Here is a 5,350-nt window from a genome sequence, read left to right on the forward strand (position 1 = left end):
GAGAGCTGTTTTTAGAGGTTCAAATGCTTGTTGATGTTCCATTGAAACTCACTCTTGTCTTTGGTCAGTTCATACAAGGGCTTAGCAATTTCTGCAAAGCCTGGAATCCACAATCTGCAAAACCGCCGACCCCAAGAACTCTCTCATCTGTCTGGGTTTTTAGGTGGGGGTATGTGGAGGATGGTGTCCTTCCTGGCTGGAGACAGCCATACTGCAACAACGTAATGTCCGGGTTTTCCCTCCAGGACTCGCCCAAGTCTTCATGCAGCGCCTCATTGAGGATGGCAGGGGAGATTTTAAACCCCTGAGGAAGTCGAGTCCACGTCAGCTGCCCGTGAATGCCAATGTCAGGATCATGCCACTCAAAAGCAAAATATTCTTGACTTTTGGGGGCCGGGGCAGGCTGAAAAGGGGTCCTTGAGGTCAAGGACGGTACGCCACTGCTCCTCAGGTGTCAGGGAGCTCAGAAGAGTGTGCGGGTTAGGGACAGTTGGATGTATATCCATTACCCGTTTGCTAACCTCCCTGAGGTCCTGCACCGGCCTATAGTTGTTAGTACCAGGCTTTTTAACAGGGAGCAAAGGCGTGTTCCAGGCAGGCTGCAGACCCTTAAAACGCCCAGGTTTAAAAGGCGGTGGATGTGGGGCTTAATCCCCTCCTTGGCTTGTTGAGGCATGGGGTACTGCCTAACTGCAGCTGGGTCAGCCCCAGGTTGGAGTTCAACAAATATGGTGGGCGATGGTTTGCCAGCCCTAGACCCCCGGTTTCAGCCCAGGCTGGTGGGTATTTCTGGAGCCACTGGTCAGTGTGGACATCAGGATTAGGGGCTCCTCATATAAGCGGTACTCATCAGCTAGTTGGAGGGAGAGGACCTGAATAGGCTTCCCGTCCGAACTTAAGAGTTGTGCTCCTTGCGGGCCAAAATGAACCCGGGCCCTCATTTCTGATAAAAGGTCTCGCCCCAGCAAGGGGTAAGGACAGTCTGGGATTATCATGAAAGAGTGGGTTACCCAGCTCACACCTCAATCTACTGATCGCTGGGTAGTCCATGAATACTGTTTGGTCCCGGTGGCACCTTGGACCCAAGGTCGCTTACCTGAGGTAGGCCCATTGGCCTCTACTACTACCGAGTGTTGAGCCCCCGTGTCCACCCAGAAGGCAGTAGGTTTCCCCTCCACGTTAATAGTACCCTAGGGTCGGGGAGGGGCTCCGAACCCCGTCCCCCCTAGTCCCTGTCTCCAGCAAACAATACTTTTGGCTTATCTCTATTTATTCCTGGACAGTCCTTAGTCCGGTGTCCTTCACTGTTGCAAACGAGGCACCGGTCTTTTCCTCTGAAGCAATTTTTATGTAGGTGTTCTCTTTTTTTGCAGTAGGAGCACCATTTATCGTTTGATGGACCAGAGACTTTCTCTAGTTGCTGGCGGCGGTCCTCGGGTTTTGCAGTCATGGCCCGCAACACTCTAGCTAAATCTCTATTTCGTCTTTTTCTGCCTTTACTTGTGTTCCCTCTGCACGGCCCCTGCTGTTGTACGCCCTTTCTGCGATCTCTACCAGGTCTCGGAGACTCTCTTCTCCGAGGCGCTCGACTTTGTGGAGCTTTCTCTTAATGTCGGGCGCAGCCTGGTTAATGAAAGCCATCGCCATGGTTGACTTATGATCTGCGTGCTCTGGACCGAACGGGGTGAACTGCCCGAAGGCTTCCATCACCTGCTCTAGAAAAGCGGCGGGACTTTCATCTGCCTCCTGCCTTATGTCATACACCCTGGTCAGATTGGTGGGCCTCCTAGCGGCCGCTTTGACACCTGCCAGTAGGGCCTGGCGATAGACCTTGAGGCGCTCCTCACCTTCTCCTGGGTTATAATCCCAATTGGGGTGGAAATCCGGCATCGATGTCAGCGGGGTTCATGGTGGGGACCCCGTCGGGCCAGGAACGAGCTTTCGTGCTTCCAGCAGGATCCGTTCTCACTCCTCAGTTGTAAACAGAACCTGCAGCAATTGCTGACAGTCATCCCAAGTGGGTTGGTGAGTAAAGAGTACAGTTTCTAACAACCCAGTGAGGCCTTTGGGGTTCTCTGAGAAGGGGGAGGTTTGAGACCTCCAATTGTAAAGGTCAGAAGAGGCAAAGGGCCAATAATGATGAGGCTGATTTCCTGCCTCGTCTATAGGTTCCGTGGCTCGCCAGGGGAGCATCGTGGAGTCTGCTTCTGGGGTGGTGCCCCTTCGGCCACGGGTCCCCTAGGCTGGGCCCCTTTCAACAGAAGGGGATGGAGCAGAGGAGGCTGGCTGTGGTGGCAATGGCACATTAGGAGCAGGGTCAGAAGGAACTGGGGGGGGGTCGGTAAGGTGGAGGGTGAAAGAGGAGATCCTCATCCGCTCCTTCCTGCAAAACCAGGTGGGGGGGTGCTGAGGGCGAGGCCATAGTTCCTCTCGGCTTTTCTTCTTCTGGGTTTCGATTCACCAGAACCTGGTAAGATACTGGGGAGAGAAAGGATTTCACCCAAACGGGTGGGTTAGTGACCAGGTCCTTCCAGACAACAATGTATGGGGTCTGACCCGGATGCCCCCCTACGTTGGAAAACTCTTTCTTCTATTGCTTCTGTGATGGGGAGGTAAAAGGTACCCTCAGGGGGCCATCCTACACTACAGGTGGGCCACTCAGATTTACAGAGTTTTTCCATCTTTTCCTTCTTGACCTCTATCGATAGATTGTGGGCTTGAGTTTTAACCTCTTTAAAATGAGTCAGAACTAGGTCTGGGGGATTGGAAGTAGATTGTCCCATGGCGCTAGTCCAAACAAAATAAACCAACACGAAAAACAAAATTAAGCCACAGAACACAAGAATTAGTCCTTCTGGCCAGGGGAGGAGAAAACCAAAGTGAGATAATGGTCCTTGAGCGCTTTCCAAAGAAAAATATGTAGGGTAAAGACCCCAAACTCCCATGAGAAAAACAGATGGGGGGACTTCAACCCCTTTCCTAAATATAAACAAATAGACGCACAGCAAATAGATGCACAGAGAAGTACACACAAGAGCCTCCAACAAGAACGAAACCCTACTGCTGCCGCCAGCAGGATTCCTAACAGATAGACACGGGGACCCAGTCTTTTTCCGTCGCCTGTGCGATCGATTCCAACTTACTTCAGAGAATGTCACCACTCGTATCTCCGCGAATGCAAACAGGTAACAACGCTTGCCCATGGAATTCAGACGCTTTGCCTCCCTCCCGAGGCGGACTTACACAAACAAAGCACACAGAGAAACATACACACAATGGGGTCACACTGCTGCCACCAGTGGAACCCCCAGAAGTACCACACCATAAACAGATGCACAGAGAGACAGACACAAGTTGGCTCTGTGGCTAAGCCAAGGGCACCCAGCTTTCCCTTGCACCACCGGTGTATGACCTGTTCCAGAGAGCCACTGGAATCCTGACAAGAGGAGACGTACTCCAGTCTCCCCCCTGTACCTAAAAGGGTCACACTGCTGCCACCAGTGAAGCCCCCCTACAGGTGAACCGGCTCTCCAGCCTGCCGGTGGGATCCTGGACCCCACTCACCCAATTCAGATTGGGTCCGAGATGTCTCTTGGAACTCATGGCCTCGAGCTTTCACGGTGTGTCTACCTGGCTCCTTTGAGGCCCCACAAACCAAACTGATCAGTCAGACAACAGATGGTCCCAAAGAACCCAGACGGTCCGAAGACCCAGACAGACAGATGCTCACAGAAGGACAAGAAATGAGTGCACTCACTGGCTGGGGATTAGGCCCAACATGTTGGGGTCCCAGGAGCTCCGGGCGGGCGGGGGGGATTTCCCCGCCAATGCACCATATGTTATGCCCAAGTTTCCAATATCGCCCCAAAAGAAACCAGAGACTACCAGGGAGACTGAGTCACGCATGCAAAAGCAAAGGGCTTTATTACGGGCTTAAGCTCGGGCACACAGACTCCACCAACCCGCTGGCCACATGGAGAGAGAGCCCCAAACATGGCGGCGTAGGGGCTTTTTCAGGAAGGGGGCATTATAAAAAATGACGACACAGGTACAGCAATCCATTCCTTACCCCCGTATCAATACTGGCAGTAGTGGGAGCCAATCACAACATTTAGAGTATTGACCAATCACAGAGTGGGCCCAGGACCCTCAGGTAGGGCGTGAGTATAGCCTCCATCTTTAGGCCCGCCCCTAGAAAGGTCAAAGGTGTTAGCTGGTCTCTCCTGATGGGGTGCCACAAGAGTTGTCCCTCCTTCCCTGGGCAATGTGCGCCCTTCCACTGGCCAATGATACTGAGAAGCCGGCACCTTGGCCTTTAAGTGCAGGGAAGCCTGAATCAGACCTGCGTCTTTACAGCTGCTTCCTTCACGTACATTCACTTAGCCTGAACTTATAAAAAACGCTGCTTCCTTTAAATATTACCTGAACTCAGCCTGTCCTCATGTCTTGTAATGACCCTGATTCCCGCAGGTCCTCCAGTGTGTGCTCTCTGGCAGCAGCGGGACACCCCGAACTCAGCTTAGCTACTGGTCTGTTCCCAGAGGGCGTGGCCAGCAGACTCTCTTCCTTAGCGAGACTTTCCCCCGATGTTGATCATTGCCAGGCCTTTTCTTTTACTCTACATATCTACTATGAATTCAAACCTGAAACTCTTTATATGATGTATTCACCTTCTCTCAATACCTTAAACTCATCAGGTAATTCCTCTGTCTGCACACTTTCTTTTTTTTCCCCCCCGAAAGGCACCACTCTCCAGGCACCACCCTGCCCCAAGATCCCCTCTTCCGCTGGCTCCAAGCTGTACCAGTGCCCCGCGGCGCCTCTCCATTAAATTATGAGAACTTCCGTTCTAACACCCATCTCACCGCATCGTGATCAGCTGCGAATGCATCTGCACTGGAGTCGCCGATGGCCTTGACATCTCTATTTCTCCAAAGTCTACCACAGTGATCAGGAAACTTTCGAGTGAATGAAAGAATGAGTGAATAAATGGGATTTCTGTGCAGAAGTTTAAGAGGAATGAGATTACATTCCTATCTTCTTGCAAAGTTTGAAGGTGTCCTCAGCAGGACGCCAGCTTCGAGAGGGGGCCTGAGGGACAGACGCTGCACCGGAGCCCCTGCAGACTCAGGCCACAGTCGGAAGCTCAGCGAAACTCGGCCTGCGCTCGCTCAGGCGGCCGCGGCCGCGAGGACCACAACTCCCAGAAGGCCGCGCGCGAGGCACCGCCTCGAGGACTACACTTCCCAGAGAGCCGCGCGAGCCGAGAGGCCTTCGGGAGGCGGACGTCGGAGCGGCGCCGGGCTCGGAAGCAGCGGGCGGAGGTGAGTGCGGGCTGCAGGCCGAAAGC

At 53.2% G+C, this 5,350-nt stretch overlaps 1 protein-coding gene across 1 annotated transcript in view; it reads left to right on the top strand.

The window, feature by feature from the left end:
• The first annotated feature begins 5,259 nt into the window (after positions 1-5,259).
• Positions 5,260-5,350, top strand: part of DPM3 (dolichyl-phosphate mannosyltransferase subunit 3, regulatory) — a 1,171-nt gene continuing 1,080 nt past the window's right edge. Inside the window, exon 1 of the mRNA XM_029936041.1 lies at positions 5,260-5,324. The gene's annotated coding sequence lies outside the window, so the exon portion shown is untranslated. The remainder of the gene's footprint in view (positions 5,325-5,350) is intronic.

The sequence above is a fragment of the Suricata suricatta genome, chromosome 3 (assembly GCF_006229205.1).
Source record: "Suricata suricatta isolate VVHF042 chromosome 3, meerkat_22Aug2017_6uvM2_HiC, whole genome shotgun sequence".
NCBI lineage: Eukaryota > Metazoa > Chordata > Mammalia > Carnivora > Herpestidae > Suricata > Suricata suricatta.